The sequence below is a fragment of the Pristiophorus japonicus genome, chromosome 7 (genome assembly GCF_044704955.1).
Source record: "Pristiophorus japonicus isolate sPriJap1 chromosome 7, sPriJap1.hap1, whole genome shotgun sequence".
NCBI lineage: Eukaryota > Metazoa > Chordata > Chondrichthyes > Pristiophoridae > Pristiophorus > Pristiophorus japonicus.
Window position 1 is genome coordinate 83,872,251 of NC_091983.1, and position 17,476 is coordinate 83,889,726.

A 17,476-nucleotide genomic window follows, 5' to 3' on the forward strand; every position below is an offset into this window, starting at 1 on the left:
GTCAGTTCGGCTCGGGTTGGGGGGGGGAGATGGAGGGAGAGGGAGGTCAGGTCGGGTGGGCGGGGGGGGGGGGGTGGGGAGCGCAAGTCAGGTCCAGTCCGGGGGGTCGGGTCCGGACCGGACCGGGGGCAGGGGGGAAGCGGGAGTCGAGTCGGGTCGGGAGGAAGCAGGAGCTGGGCGTGGGAGGCAGCCTTATGCCGCAGCCCCAGTGAGGCCATTCGGCCAGGGATGGGGGCTGCGTGCTTCGGGCCCCTCCCACACAGTTTTGGGCGCTTGGAGGTACTGCACATGCGCACCCTCTGTAGCGCGCATGTGCAGAGGTCCCAGCACTGTTTTCAGCGCAGGGACCTAGCTCCGCCCCCTACAGCTCATGCTGCGCCGTGCCTGACTCCAGAGGACCAGCAGGGAGCTGGAGAATCTGTACGTTTTTTTTAGGCGCACTTTGTGGCGTGAAAAACGGGCATCCAGGTCAGGGCTGCGCCATTCTAGGTGCGGCCCGAAACTTGGGCCCAAGATGTTGGATCTGGCCATGCATATAATTTTAAAAAGAGTAAATGAAATGAAATGAGGGAACAACTGAAATAAATAGCTGAAAAAATTGTTCAACGGCACTTTAGTACAATACAAGCAGAATACCTTGAATGGGGTCATGTTAAGTACACAGGATGAATTCATTCCCATAACCAACAAGCTCAGACTATGCAATCATGACCCTAATTGCATTAACAAACAAATTGAAAGTGAGATAAAGTGGAAAAGAGCCTGAACAAATTCTGTAGATGCTGTCTGTATAAGAAGGGAATGAATGCAATGAATTACCGAAACACAATAATAGGCAATCAGAAGGGCATAGAGCGATCATGAAAAAAGCACAGTAGTCAAGGGTGACAAAACACACACCAGGACGGTAATCATAGAAGAGATTAAAATTATAAAAGGTACAAACATGCTCAAAACTGAGGACAAGCATAAAATAGTAAATATTTTAAATAACTATTTACTCCAAGTATTGATGACACTAAATTGGGAGGTATAGTTAATACTGAGGAAGACTGTGTCAAAATACAAGACATTAATAAACTTTCAGAATGGGCGTGTCAATGGTAAATTAATTTCAATATAGGTAGGTGTGAGGTGGTGCATTTTGGTAGGAGGAATAAGGAGGCCACATACTCCTTGGAAAGTAAGTCTAAACAGAGTAAAGGAGCAAAGGTATCTATATATTCGCAAATAATTAAGAGTAGCAACGCAAGTTAACAATGCCATAAAAAAATGTTACACACGGGTTAATTGCGAGAGGAATTGGATTGAAAAGCATGGAAGTTATGTTAAACTTTAATTGAACCACGGTTAGATCACAACAACATCAACTTGCATTTATATAGCATCTTTAACGGACTGAAATGTCCCAAGACACTTCGCAGGAGCATTATCAAACAAAATTGCACACTGAGCCACGCAAGGAGATATTAAGGCAGATGACCAAAAGCTTGGTTAAAGAAGTAGGTGTTAAGGAATGTCTTAAAGGAGGATAAGTAAAGAGGTGCAGAGGTTTATGAAGGGAATTACAATGCTTAGGGCCCAGTTAGCTGAAGGCACAGCCGTCAATGGATGAGCTATTAAAATCGGCGATGCGCAAGAAGCCAGAATTAGAGGAGCGCAGAAATTTCAGAGGGTTGTAGGGCTGGAGGAGATTACAGAGATAGGGAGGGGCAAGGCTATGGAGGGATTTGAAAAGAATGAGAATTTTAAATTCAAGGTGCTGCCACACCAGGAGTGAGTCTAGGTCAGCGAATACTGGGGTTATAGGTGAACGGGACTTGATGCAAGCTAGGATAGGGGCAGCAGAGTTTTCGATTAACTCAAGTTTATCGAGGGTACAAGATGGAAGGCTGGCCAGAAGAACATTAGAATAGTCAAGTCTAGAGATAACAAAGGCATGGATGAGGGTTTAAGCAGTAAATGAGCTGAGGCAGGGGTGGAAACGGGCGATGTTAAAGAGGTGGATGTAGGAAGTCTTGCTGATGGAGAGGATATGGGATTGGAAGCTCAGCTAAGAGTTAAATAGAATGCCATGTTTGCGAATGGTCTGGTTCAGTCTCAGACTGGGAGGAAAATGGAGTCAGTGGCTAAGGGATGGAGTTTGTGACGGGGACTGAAGAAAATGGCTTGGAATTTACGCTTGTCAGTGTTCTCCATCTTTACTGTGTAAAACTGACAGCAACTTCTGCCTTCCGCACATGCGCAGTTATACGCGGAAATCCAGAAGCTGCTGTCAGTGATACCCTGCTCCTCAACAGGGTGCGCTGTTGCAGTCTTCGCAGATGCAATCAACACAAAATCAGTGATGTTATGTGAACTGCAACTTTTTAGGCACCATTCTTACTGTAAAAACCATTGAAAAAGTTAACCCTTGATTAATCAGGTGTAATTGAGTTTTTAACAGCATACTAAATCTTAATTACTGATGGACAACCTCTCTGGCCCTGAAAAATTAATTTTATAAATCTGGAGTGTCACTCCCTCTATTCTGTGATAAAAATTCCATAGATTTTTAAAATAATAAAAGAAAAATTTAATTTTTTTAATGATATTTCAGCTTCTACCTTAATCCCAGGTGTATGTCCCAATCTCTATTTCGTTCTCTGTAAAATTATTAAAAAGTGAATGATGATCAGTGCTTTTTGCTTCCTGGTTTGCTATCTGCAAGAATTCAGCCTACTTGATGACTTCACTGATCCTGGATGCCACAGATCTCCTATAAATGAAATTGACGATGTAATAAGGATGCCACAGAGCTCGCTAAATCTTTGTTCGTGCTTTCTTCGAGGCCAGCGGCAAGCACTGTTCCTTTGCCACTGGCCACAAAATCTAGGCCAATAGCTTCGGTTTTCCAATATTTAGCTGGAGGAAATTACTGCTCATCCAACACTCGATGTCGGAAAAGCAGCATGACAAATCAGAGGCAGTGGAGGGGTCGAGAGAGCTGGTGGTCAAGTAGAGCTGGGTGTCGTCAGCGTATGTGTGGAACTTGCCATTGTGTTTTCGAATGGAGCAACATGTAGATGAGAAAAAGGAGGGGGCGTGGGGGTAGCGAGGATAGGTCCTTAGAATACAGTGTACAGTTCTAGTCTCCAACACAAAAAGATGTAGAGACACTAGGGAAGGTACAAAAAGATTTACAAGGGTGATACTAGAACTGAGATGTTACAACTATCAGGAATAACTGAACTGGGTGGGTCTCTTTTCCCTAGAAAAGAGAAGGCTGAGGAGTGACCTAATAGAGGTCTTTAAAATTATTAAGGAGTTTGATAGGGTAGATTTAGAGAAGATGGCTGCACTTGTGAGAGACTCCAAAATTAGGGGCCATAAATATAAAAGATAGTCAATAATAAATCCCATAAAGTATTCAGGAGATATTTCTTTACCCAGAGTGTGGTTAGAGAGTGGAACTTGCTACTACATGGAGTTGTTGAGACAAATAGCATAGATGCATTTCAGGGGAAGCTAGATAAGTACGTGAGGGAGAACGGAATAAAAGAAAATGCAGGCATGCTTTGATGAAGTAGGATGGGAAGAGGCTTGTGTGGAGCGTAAACAGTGGCATAGAATAAACAGCGGCATAGACCCGTTGGGCCGAATGACCTATTCCTGCGCTGTAAATACTATGTAATTCCATGTATTTACAAGGGAAGATAAACAATATGCCCTCACCAAAGATATCCCATATAAAGTGAATAGGGGTAATTGTGACTTTGGTAGTGCATGTAAAACGGGCAATAACAAATCAGCCGCCTATTAGATTTTCAGTGAGGTATATATACTGGGCAGCTAATCAGAAATTGTTTGTTTTACACTATGGTCCCAAGTCAAAATGAGCTGCAATTACATTGTTATATATGAAATAGAAGTCATAGAAAGACTTAAAGGGCTCAAAACCAGTAAGCCCCCAGAGATGGATGGTATTTATCCCAGGGTATGGAGAGACACTGAGAAGGAAATTTGGGATATTGACAAACATAAGAACATAAGAAACATAAGAAATAGAAGCACAACAATAATTGGATTTACTGCTATCTCTCTAATGTCCATTGACTCCCTCATAAACAGGTTAAATTAATTATTGCCTGTATTCAAAAAGGGTGACAATACAGACCCAGGTAACTATAGACTTGTTAGTCTTATTTCTGTTCTCTGTAAAATAATGGAATTGATTATCAGGATGGAAGTAAGGATAATAACTATCTAGTAAATAGCAGTCACGTGAATTCAGAAGGGGAAGATCCTGACTGACCAATTTCCTTGACTTGTTCAAGTAACTGAAACGGACTGTGGACAGCCGACAACATGGTATACCTTGACTTCCAAAGGGCTTTATTAAAGTTCCACATGAAAGGCTATTCCTTATACTCAAAGTTATAGGGATTGAGGCCCAATGCTGCAAATAATAAGACATTTTCTGAAAGGTAGAAAACAACATGTACTCATTACAACAGAAGTTATGTTAGAGTGGAGGGGCATGTCATGTATGTAACCTTCATGTAACAGTAACCTTCATGTAACAACACTGCATACTGCATAGACCTAAGGAATGCACACCTTGACCACAGGGGGTGAACTTGTGGGAGACACTCCTCACCTGGTCATCCAGGTATATAAAGGGAGGGCCCACGCAGAGTCATCACTTCTTGGTCCTGTGAATAAAGGTTCGGGTCACAGAGTGTCTGCAGAATGTGCCTCGTGTGAATTTATAGCACTGTGTAAGGTCATCACATTTGGCGACGAGAAACGGGAATCAACGACTCACTAGAATGGCCACCGGTAGCACAGAGGAATGGCACTGTGTTGTTGAGGACTGGGACAATTTCGCTGAGAGGCTCCAGCAGAGCTTTGTCACGAAGGACTGGCTGGGAGATGCAGCAGCTGACAAACGAAGGGTGCATTTACTGACCAGCTGTGGACCTAAGACTTACGTGCTGATGAAAGACCTGTTCGCACCCGAGAAGCCGGCGGACAAAACCTTTGAAGAGCTCAGCAAACTGATCGGTGAGCACCTCAAACCGGCGAGCAGTATACACATGGCCCGGCACCGATTCTATACACATCGATGTCGGGAAGGACAGAGCATACCGGACTTCGTTGCGGACTTTCGGCACTTACCCAGCCTCTGTAAGTTCACAGACGCCTGCAGGGGGAAGATGTTAAGGGATTTCTTTATTGAGGGCATTGGTCATGCCGGGATTTTCAGAAAGCTAATTGAGACCATGGACTTGACCTTGGAAGCGGCGGCATTCATGGCTCAGACCTTCATGGCAGGGGAGGAGGAAACCAAGATAATATAAGCACGCAACTCTGCTTCCAACGTGGTGATGGATCAGTGAGTTAACATTGTAAACGCAACTCAGAACCCTGCAGGCAGGCAAGGGCAATTCGACACCAACCAGGCAGCAACAGACTCTAGATGGGTTCTCAACAGAGACAATGGCAGATTGAACGGACATTTACGCCATCACGGTGGACAATGCGTCCTGGGATGGGGCCATTGACACCAACTAACAGAGTGCTCAAGAGTAATCAAAGAGACAATCAGAGAGGAATGCCTGGTAACAGCCTTTTGTTCACAACAATCTCAGCTCATGCTGGAGGTGCGGGGGCAGTCATGCTGCTAAAACCTGTAGGTTTCAACAATTTATCTGTAGAAATTGTAACTTCAGTGGACATTTAGCCAGAATGTGCAGGAAGCCCGCAGCAAGGCTAATTTATGAGGCAGATGAACCAGAAGAGGGGTCTGCAAGGCAGGTTGATGCTTGGGACAAAGCAATGGACGCTGAAGTTCAGTGGGTTCATGTGGCAAACATCCACAGCTCATATACCAAAACGCCACCTATGATGATGAAAGTCCTATTAAACAGCATCCCGGTACGCATGGAGCTGGACACAGGGGCCAGCCAGTCACTTAAGAGTGTCCAACAATTCAAGAAACTATGGCCACTCAGAGCTAGCAGACCCAAACTAGAACACATTGACACGCAATTATGGACGTACACCAAAGAGATCATCCCAGTGCTAGGCAGTGCAATGTTGGTGGTCACACATAATGGATCAGAGAACCGGCTGCCCCTCTGGATTGTCCCGGGAAATGGTCCCGCGCTTTTAGGGAGGAGCTGGCTAGCCGAGAAAAACTGGAAATGGGGGGATGTGCACGCCATTTCATCTGTGGAGCGAAGTTCATGCTCACAGGTCCTACAGAAATTTGAGTCGCTATTTCAACCTGGTGTCGGGACTTTCAAAGGTACCAAAGTAGTGATACGAATCACCCCGGACGCCAGACCAGTGCACCACAAAGCCAGAGCTGTGCCGTATGTGATGCAGGAGAAAATTGAGAGTGAGTTGGACAGGTTGCTAAGAGAGGACATAATTTCGCCCATTGAATTCAGCGACTGGGCAAGCCCCATCGTCCCTGTCCTAAAAACGGATGGCTCGGTCAGGATCTGTGGCGACTACAAGGCCACCATCAACTGAGTGTCACTACAGGACCAATACCCGTTTCCGAGAGCGGAGGATCATTTTGCCACACTGGCAGCCGGCAAGCTGTTCACCAAGTTGGACCTCTCTTCAGCGTACATGACCCAGGAACTGGCCGAAGAATCCAAGCTCGTGACCACCATCGCCACACACAAGGAGCTGTTTGTCTACAACAGGTGTCCGTTTGGCATTCGATCAGCGGCCTCTATCTTTCAAAGGAACATGGAAAGCCTGCTCAAATCCATCCCTGGAACAATCGTATTTCAGGACGACATCCTTATCACGGGTCGAGACACCGAGGAACACCTCCACAACCTGGAGGAGGTGCTACGTCGACTGGACCGGGTAGGCCTGCGACTAAAGAAGTCCAAGTGTGTGTTTTTGGCCCCAGAGGTCGAGTTTTTGGGCAGGAGATTTGCCGCAGACGGGATCCAGCCCACCGAATCCAAAACAGAGGCGATTCGTTATGCGCCCAGGCCCGGCAACACATCGGTGTTGCATTGATTTCTGGGACTCTTGAACTAGTTCGGGAACTTTCTGCCAAACTTAAGCACATTGTTGGAGCTGCTACACGTGCTCCTGCGTAAGGGTTGCGATTGGTTTTGGGGAGACTGTCAAGAACGGGCTTTCAATCGGGCGCGGAATGTGCTCTGTTCTAATAAGCTGTTGACCCTGTACAACCCCTGTAATAAATTGGTTTTGACATGTGATGTATCATCCTATAGGGTTGGGTGCATGTTGCAGCAGAGTAATGATGAGGGCCAACGACAACCTGTGGCTTATGCCTCCAGGTCGCTCTCCCAAGCAGAACGGGATATGGGATGGTTGAAAAGGAAGCATTCGCATGTGTCTACGGAGTGAAAAAGATGCACCAGTACCTTTTTGGCAGAAGGTTCGAGTTAGAAATGGACCACAAGCAGTTAACATCCCTGTTGTCAGACAGCAAAGCTGTCAATGCCAATGCGTCAGCTCGCATACAGCGATGGGCTCTCACGCCGGCTGCATATGACTACACCATACGGCATCGGCCAGGCACCGAAAATTGCACTGACGCGCTCAGCAGGCTTCCACTGGCCACCACCGAGGGGGCAGTGGAGCAAAGCGCTGAGATGGTCATGGCCACTGATGCCTTTGACAGCGCAGGCTCCCCATCACAGCCCGCCAGATCAAAATCTGGACCAACAGAGATCCCCTCCTATCCTTGATTAAGAAATGTGTCCTGACTGGGGATTGGCCGCCCGCACACGGAGCATGCCCCGAGGAGGTCAGAACATTTCACAGATGGAAAGAATGAGCTCTCCATCCAAGCCGACTGCCTACTATGGGGCAGCCAGGTAGTCATGCCCTAGAAGGGAAGGGAAGCATTCATCAGGGAACTCCAAAGCGAGCACCCAGGCATTGTGCTAATGAAGGCCATTGCCCGGTCACATGTATAGTGAGCGGGAATTGACTCAGACCTGGGACACTGTGTTCGCAGGTGCATGACGTGTGCGCAGCTGGGCAATGCCCCCAGAGAGGCCCCACTCAGCCCATCAGGCCATGGTCACGTATTCACGTAGACTACGCGGGCCCGTTCATGGGGAAAATGTTCCTCATTGTTGTTGATGCGTACTCGAAATGGATCGAGTGCATCATATTGAATTCGTGCACGACATCCACCACCGTGGAGAGTCTGCGTGCGGTCTTTGTGACCCACGGCTTGCCAGTCATCCTGGTTAGCGACAACGGCCCGTGTTTCACTAGCTATGAATTCCGGGAGTTCATGTCGGGTAATGGCATCAAACATGTCAGGACGGTACTGTTCAAGCCGGCTTCCAATGGCCAGGCGGAACGTGTGCTCCAAATCATAAAATAGGGCATACTCCGGATTCAAGGACCCTCCCTTCATTGCCGCCTATCGCGCCTCCTGCTGGCCTATAGGTCCCGACCACATTTGCTCATGGGAGTCCCACCCACGGAACTACTCATGAAATGTACACTTAAAACTTGGCTGTCCCTCATTCATCCAATCCTGTCAGACATTGTTGAGGGCAAGCGCCAGTCCCAAAATGAGTGCCATGACCGTAACTCAAAGGGGAGATGTATAGAAATCGATGACCCTTTATTTGTTCTTAATCACGCTTTGGGGCCCAAGTGGCTTGAGGGTACTGTAATGGGCACAGAGGGGAATAGGGTCATAGTGGTCAGACTAAACAATGGACAGATATGCCGCAAGCATCTGGACCAAGTAAAAAAAAGGTTCAGCATGGACACTGAGGAACCTGAGGAAGATCATGAGATGTTGCCCACACCACTGCCAATGAACGAGCAACAAGAACATTCCACAGCATGCACAGTCCCTGCGGCCAGCCCGGACAAGTCGGAATCACCACAGGTGACAGAGATGCATGCCAAGGCTCAGCAAGCAGAGCCCCAACTGCGGCGCTCCACGAGAGAGCATCGACCGCCTGAAAGACTTAATCTTTGACCCCATAAGACGTTGGGGGGAGGTGATGTCATGTATGTGACCTTCATGTAGCTGTAACCTTCATGTAACAATACTGAACACTGTATACACCTAAGAAATGCACACCTTGACCACAGGGGGGTGAACTTGTGGGAGACACTCCTCACCTGGTCATCCAGGTATATAAAAGGAGGTCCCACGCATGGTCATCACTTCTTGGTCCTGTGAATAAAGGTTCAGGTCACAGAGTGACCTTGTCTGCAGAATGTGCCTCATGTGAATTTACATCAGTGTGTAAGGACATCACAGGGGAGGAGTACTATGTTCAGTGCTTCAGGGCTCACCATTTCTGATATTTATATAAATTACCTAGATTTGAAAATTCAATGCAAAGTGACCAAATTTGCAGAAGACATCAAACTCAGTGAAAATGGCTGAGACGTTAAACAATTATTTTGCTTCGGTCTTCACAGTGGAAGACACAAAAACCATGCCAAAAATTGCTGGTCACGGGAATGTGGGAAGGAAGAACCTTGAGACAATCACTATCACCAGAGGGGTAGTGCTGGACAGGCTAACGGATCTCAAGGTAGACAAGTCCCCTGGTCCTGATGATATGCATCCCAGGGTATTAAAAGAGATGGCAGAAGTTATAGCAGATGCATTCGTTGTAATCTACCAAAATTCTCTGCACTCTCGGGAGGTACCATCGGATTGGAAAGCAGCTAATGTAACGCCTCTGTTTAAAAAAGGGGGCAGACAAAAGGCAGGTAACTATAGGCCGGTTAGTTTAACATCTGTAGTGGGGAAAATGCTTGAAGCTATCATTAAGGAAGAAATAGCGGGACATCTCGATAGGAATAGTGCAATCAAGCAGACGCAACATGGATTCATGAAGGGGAAATCATGTTTAACTAATTTACTGGAATTCTTTGAGGATATAACGAGCATGGTGGATAGAGGTGTACCAATGGATGTGGTGTATTTAGATTTCCAAAAGGCATTCAATAAGGTGCCACACAAAAGGTTACTGCAGAAGATAAAGGTACGCAGAGTCAGAGGAAATGTATTAGCATGGATAGACTGTTGGCTGGCTAACAGAAAGCAGAGAGTCGGGATAAATGGGTCCTTTTCAGGTTGGAAATCGGTGATTAGTGGTGTGCCACAGGGATCAGTGCTGGGACCACAACTGTTTACAATATACATAGATGACCTGGAAGAGGGGACAGAGTGTAGTGTAACAAAATTTGCAGATGACACAAAGATTATGGGAAAGCAGATTGTGTAGAAGACACAGAGAGGCTGCAAAGAGATTTAGATATGTTAAGCGAATGGGCTAAGGTTTGGCAGATGGAATACAATGTCGGAAAATGTGAGGTCATCCACCTTGGAAAAAAAAACAGTAAAAGGGAATATTATTTGAATGGGGAGAAATTACAACATGCTGCGGTGCAGAGGGACCTGGGGGTCCTTGTGCATGAATCCCAAAAAGTTAGTTTGCAGATGCAGCAGGTAATCAGGAAAGCGAATGGAATGTTGGCCTTCATTGCGAGAGGGATGGAGTATAAAAGCAGGGAGGTCCTGCTGCAACTGTACAGGGGATTGGTGAGGCCGCACCTGGAGTACTGCGTGCAGTTTTGGTCACCTCACTTAAGGATATACTAGCTTTGGAGGGGGTACAGAGACGATTCACTAGGCTGATTCCGGAGATGAGGGGGTTACCTTATGATGATAGATTGAGTATACTGGGTCTTTATTCGTTGGAGTTCAGAAGGATGAGGGGTGATCTTATAGAAACATTCAAAATAATGAACGGAACAGACAAGATAGAGGCAGCGAGGTTGTTTCCACTGATCGGGGAGACCAGAACTAGGGGGCACAGCCTCAAAATACAGGGGAGCCAATTTAAAACCGAGTTGAGAAGGAATTTCTTCTCCCAGAGGGTTGTGAATCTGTGGAATTCTCTGCCCAGGGAAGCAGTTGAGGTTAGCTCATTGAATGTATTCAAATCACAGATAGATAGATTTTTAACCAATAAGGGAATTAAGGGTTATAGGGAGCGGGCGGGTAAGTGGAGCTGAGTCCACGGCCAGATCAGCCTTGATATTGTTGAGTGGTGGAGCAGGCTCGAGGGGCTAGATGGCCTACTCCTGTTCCTAATTCTTATGTAACTCAGAGGGGAATCAGTGTCAGCGTCTTACAAGTTACAAAACATTGGGCAAAATATGTAAGTGGGCAAAAGAATGGCAGATGAAATTTAATCCAGACAGCGCAAAGTACTGCAGATCAGAAGAGATAATAGACATCACACATTCTCCATGCACTGTGTTGAAATAGCTAAGGATGACACCAAAAGTCTCAGTAGACTTGACCTGAAGTATGTCCAATCAACGCAGAGCAGCAGTCAACATAAGAACATAAGAACATAAGAACATAAGAATTAGGAACAGGAGGAGGCCATCTAGCCCCTCGAGTCTGCTCCGCCATTCAACAAGATCCTGGCTGATCTGGCCGTGGACTCAGCTCCACTTACCCGCCCACTCCCCGTAATCCTTAATTCCCTTATTGGTTAAAAATCTATCTATCTGTGACTTGAATACATTCAATGAGCTAGCCTCAACTGCTTCCTTGGGCAGAGAATTCCACAGATTCACAACCCTCTGGGAGAAGAAATTCCTTCTCAACTCGTTTAAATTGGCTCCCCCATATTTTGAGGCTGTGCTCCCTAGTTCTAGTCTCCCCTACCAGTGGAAACAACCTCTCTGCCTCTATCTTGTCTATCCCTTTCATTATTTTAAATGTTTCTGTAAGATCACCCCTCATCCTTCTGAACTCCAACGAGTAAAGACCCAGTCTACTCAATCTATCATCATAAGGTAACCCCTCATCTCCGGAAACAGCCTAGTGAATCGTCTCTGTACCCACTCCAAAGCCAGTATATCCTTCCTTAAGTAAGGTGACCAAAACTGCACGCAGTACTCTAGGTGCGGCCTTACCAATACCCTATACAGTTGCAGCAGGACCTCCCTGCTTTTGTACTCCATCCCTCGCGCAATGAAGGCCAACATTCCATTCGCCTTCCTGATTACCTGCTGCACCTGCAAACTAACTTTTTTTTGGGATTCATGCACAAGGATCCAAAAAGAGTTTCATGCACAAGGACTCCCAGGTCCCTCTGCACCTCAGCATGTTGTAATTTCTCCCCATTCAAATAATATTCCCTTTCTGTTTTTTTTCCCAAGGTGGATGACCTCAACAAAGCCATTTGGATGTTGAAATGGACTAAGTTATTTGCATTAGAAAAATGCTTTGATTCGGTCTCTGTGATCACATGACCTGATTGCTGATTGGTCCCCTTGGAGGATAAGACACACTCAGTAATCTCTCTGGAATGTGTAATTAGAACCGCCCAGCCCAAGTTCTGAGTGACTTTGCAAAATGTCATTCGAGCCATTCTGACTGCCGACTCAACAGGAGAGCTGTCCTCTCCCTAACCCAAGTTCCTGACCCCCCCAGTGCAAGTTGATGCCCCACCCAGCCCAAGTTCCTGGGCCCCCAAGCCCGAGTTCATGCAGCCCCAGACCAAGTTCCTGACCACCCCCCCAGCCCAAGTTGCTGCCCTATCCCAGCCCAAATTCCTGTACTATCCCAGCCCAAGTTCCTGCCCCATCTCAGCCCAAGTTCCTGACACCCTCAGTCCAAGTTCTTGCCCCATCCCAGACCAAGTTCCTGATACCCTCAGTCCAAGTTCTTGCCCCATCCCAGACCAAGTTCCTGATACCCTCAGTCCAAGTTTTCTTGCCCCATCCCAGACCAAGTTCCTGCCGCATCCCAAACCAAGTTCCCTTCACCCTCAATCCAAGTTCTTGCCCCATCCCAGACCAAGTTCCTGCCCCATCCAAGACCAAGTTCGTGATCTTACCCCGCCCCCCCCCCTTACCCCAGCCAGTCCACCACGCCATAGATGGGGCATTGTTTGTGGGAATTGTTAACATGTTTATTGGGTATGAAGTGACTGGTGACAGTGTTGTGACTTCTGATATTCATCCACTCCAGTGATCTCCCTTGTCACACACCCACCAAGCTTTCTGAGAAATCGGGTGTGGGTGCAATGAGGGTGGGGTTGGAAGAACGTAATCCGTCTCCCCTGAGTTCCCTTTCTCCCCTCCGATCCCCCCTCCCGCATCCCCTCTCTCTCCCCCACTCTCTCTCTCTCCCCCCCAGTCTCTCTCCCCGCAGTCTCTCTCTCTCTCTGGCCCACTCTCACTTCCCCGCCCCCCAGTCCCTCTCACTTTCCCCCAGTCCCTCTCACTATCCCCCCAGTCTCTCTCACTTTCCCCTCAGTCTCTCTCACTCTTTTTCCAGTCTCTCTCACTCTCTTTCCAGTCTCTCTCACTCTCCCACCAGTCGTTCCCTCACTCTCCCACCCCAGTCTCTCTCTTCCCCCAGTCTCTCTCTCTCTCCCCAGTCCCTCGCTCTCCCCCTAGTCTCTCTCTCTCTCTCTCTCCCCAGTCTCTCTCTCCCCCCAGTCTCTCTCTCTTTCCCCCCAGTCTTTCTCTCTCTCCCACCTCAGTCTCTCTCTCTCCCCCCCCAGTCTCTCTCTCACTCGCCGGTCTCTCTCCCCCCCAGTCTCTCTTTCTCCCCCCCAGTCTCTCTCTCTCCCAGTCTCTCTCACTCTCCCCACAGTATCTCACCCCTAGTCTCTCTCTCTCTGCCCTAATCTCTCTCGCTCCCTCCCCAGATGCTCTCTCTCTTCCCCCCCTCAGTCTCTCTCACTCTCCCCGTCTCTCTTTCTCTCTACCCCACTCTCTCTCTCCACTTCTCTCTCTCTCTACCCCACTCTCTCTCTCCACCTCTCTCTCCAGTCTCTCTCTCTCTCTCGCTCACTCCGCAGTCTCTCTTGGCCCCCAGTCTCTTTCTCTCTCTCTCTTCCCCAGTCTCTCTCTCTCCCCAGTCTCTCACTCTCTCCTTCCCCAGTCCCTCTCTCTCCCTCCCCATTCTCTCTCTCTGTTATGTATGCAATAAAAGTTCAAACTGTGTACTGTTTAACTAAGCAAGATACAACCTTGCTTCTGCTTTATTTAGCCCCAAAGTGCCTGACTCACAAAATGGCTGGCCTTTTATACCAGAGCAGCACCATTTGCATGCTGCTCAGTGGCCTCCAACAAGGACACCATTTGATGGCTACAAACATGTACATACATTACACTCTCCTTCCCCAGTCTCTCTCTCCCCCAGTCTCCCTCTGTCTCCCCCAGTCTCTCTCTCCCTCCCCAGTTTCTCTCTCCCTCCCCCCAATCTCTCTCTCTCCCCCCAGTCTCTCTCCCAGAGTCTCTCTCACTCTCTCCCCACTCTCGCTCTTCCTCCCTCCTCCCCAGTCTGTCTCTCGCTTTCCCCCCCTCCCTGTCATCTCACTCTCCCCCAGTCTCTCTCTCTCTGCCCCACACTCTCTCTCTTTCCACATCTCTCTTTCCCCCAGTCTCTCTCTCTTTCTCTCCCCCAGTCTCTCTCTCTCTCTCTCTCTTTCTCTCCCTCCTCCCCCCTGTCTCTCTCTCTCTCCCCAGTCTCTCTCTCTCTCTGCCCCCGCTCTCTCTCTTTCCACCTCTCTCTCCCCCAGTCTCTCTCCCTCCTCCCCCCTGTCTCTCTCTCTCTCCCCAGTCTCTCTCTCTCTCTGCCCCCGCTCTCTCTCTTTCCACCTCTCTCTCCCCCAGTCTCTCTCTCTCCCTCCCCAGTCTCTCTCTTTCCCTCCCCAGTCTCTCTCTCTCTCTCTCTCTCTCTCTCTCTCGCAGTCTCTCTTCCCCTGCCCCACTCTCTCTCACTCTCTGCCCAGTCCCTCTCACTCTCCACCCAGTCCCTCTCACTCTCCATCCAGTCCCTCTCACTCTCTGCCCTGTCCCTCTCTCACTCTGCCTAGTCTCTCTCTCTCTCCCACCCCAGTCTCTCTCTCTCGCCCCCCAGTCTCTTTCCACCCCACCCCGTCTTTTTCACTTTCCCATCAGTCTCTCTCCCCTAATCTCTCTCTCTCTCTGCCTCAGTCTCTCTCTCTGCCCCAGTCTCTCGCGCTCCCTCCCCTGATGCTCTCTCTCTCTCATCCCCCCTCAGTCTCCCTCAGTCTCTCTTTCTCTCTACCCCATTCTCTCCACCTCTCTCTCTCTACCACACTCTCTCTCCACCTCTCTCTCTCTACCCCACTCTCTCTCTCCACCTTTCTTTCTCTCCAAAGTCTCCCTCTCTCTGCCCAGTCTCTCTCTATCTCCAGTCTCTGTTTCTCTCCCTCCCCAGTATCTCTCCCTCCCCCCAGTCTCTCTCTCTCTACCTCCAGTCTCTCTCACTCTCCCCCCCAGTCTCTCTCTCTCGCTCCCTCCTCCCCAGTCTCTCTCTCTCTGTCTCTCCCCCTCAGTCTCTCACTTTTCCCCCCAGCTCTCTCTCTGGCCCACACACTCTCTTTCCACCTTTCTCTATCTCTTCCCCAGTCTCTCTCTCTCTGCCCCACTCTCTCTCTCTTTCTGCCTCTCTCTCCCCCAGTCTCTCTCTCTCTCCCCCAGTCTCTCTCTCTCTCCCTCCCCAGTCTCTCTCTCTCCCTCCCCAGTCTCTCTCTCTCCCGCTCCCCAGTCTCTCTCTCTCCCCCCAATCTCTCTCTCTCAGAGCCTCTCTCACTCTCTCCCCAGTCTCTCGCTTTCGGCCCCAAGTTCTCTCGTTCCCACCTCCCCAGTCTACCTCTCTCTCTCACTCTCTCTCTCTCCCCACTCTCCCCAGTCTCTTTCGCTCTGTTTCCTTCCCCAGTCTCTCTCTCTCTGTCCCTCCCCAGTCTCTCTCTCTCTCCCCAGTCTCTCTCGCTCTCTTGCCAGTCTCTCTCTCTCTGCCTCACTCTCTCTCTCATTCTCCCCCACTCTCTCTCTCACCCTCCCGAGTTTTGCTCTCCCTCCCCAGACTCTCTCTCCCTCCCCAGTTTCCCTCCCCAACCTCTCTCTCTCCTGCCAGTTTCTCTCTCTCTCTGCCCCACACACTCTCTCTTTCCACCTCTCTTTCTCTCCCACAGTCTCTTTCTCCCCCAGTCTCTCACTCTTTCCACCTTTCCCTCTCCCTCCCCAGTCTCTCTCTCTCCCTCCCCAGTCTCTCCCTCCCCAGTCTCTCTCTCCCTCCAGTCTCTCTCTCCCACTCCCCAGTCTCTCTCTCCCCCAGTTTCCCTCCCATATTCTCTCTCTCCCCAGTCTTTCTCTCTCTTTCTCTCTCTCTCTCCCCCCAGTCGCTCTCACTCTCCCCCCAGTCTCTCTTTCTCTCTCCCTGCCCCACCTCTCTCTCTCTCCCACAGTCTATCTCTCCCTCTCCCTCCCCAGTCTCTCTCTTTCTCTCCCCCAGTCTCTCTCTCTCTCTCACCCACCATTCTCTCTCTCTCTCTCTCTCTCCCTCCCCAGTCTCTCTCTCTCTGTCATGTATCCTACATGGTTACTACTTGCACTATTACAAGGTGTGCCACCAGAGGCCACCGCAGTGGGAGACTTGCAGGTTATCTGTATAGGTGTGTCTGGCCGAGTATAAAAGGCAGGCCACCATGTGTGATCCTCACTCTGGAGTTATCAATAAAGGACTAAGGTCACTACAGTTCAAGTACAACACATTGCCTCATGGAGTCATTATCAGAGCATCTAAAGACATAACAATTGGCGATGAGATTACGGACCGTCACGCGAAAATGCTACCTTTGGTACGTTGCAGCAGTTCGTCGATGCTGATGATTGGAAGGCCTTTGTGGAGAGGCTTTACCATTTCTTCACAGCAAACGACCTGGCAGGCGACAACCCGGCCACACTGGCTAATAAGCGCAGAGCTATCCTGCTAACCAGTTGTGGGCCCACCGTCTATGGCCTCGTCAGGGACTTGCTGGCACCAGCGAAGACAACGACCGAGACGCACGTGGAGCTTGTAACGCTGATCCAAGAACGACTCAAGCCCAAGGAGAGCATCCTCACAGCCAGACACCGGTTCTATACCCACTGACGGCCCGAAGGCCAGGAAATCGCAAAATATGCTGGAGACCTCAGGAGGCTGGCGGCACCGTGTGATTTCGGCAACACCTCACCAAAGCGCTGCGGGACATTTTTGTCATTGGAATCGGCCATGAGGGCCTTCTTCATAAGCTGTTGTCGGCGGATACCACAGTCACACTGCAGAAGGCCATCTCTGTAAGCCAGGCATTCACGACCTCGGCCTGCGGTTCTAGACAGATGACTCATCCTCTGGACTCAAACCCGAGTGGCGCCTTTTAGAGGCTGGACTGAAGAACGCGAACCCTCTCAGGGAAGAGAGAACAGGCCCCTGAGTCCCTAAACCCAGAGTCCGCCGAGCGGGGCTAGTCAAGTAGCTCCATGCTGGCGTTGTGGAGTGAATCACAGGGCTCACCAGTGCTGTTTTAAAGACTACGTGTGTAAACGCTGCAGCACAAAGGGCCACCTCCAGTGAATGTGTAAGAGAAATATGACACTGTCGATGAGGAGTCTGCAGATG

At 49.1% G+C, this 17,476-nt stretch overlaps 1 protein-coding gene across 1 annotated transcript in view; it reads right to left on the reverse strand.

Annotated features, from left to right (window-relative positions):
* LOC139266803 (cytosolic 5'-nucleotidase 1A-like) overlaps positions 1–17,476 on the reverse strand; it is a 217,127-nt gene that overhangs the window by 142,378 nt on the left and 57,273 nt on the right. The gene's annotated exons all lie outside the window — the stretch shown is intronic.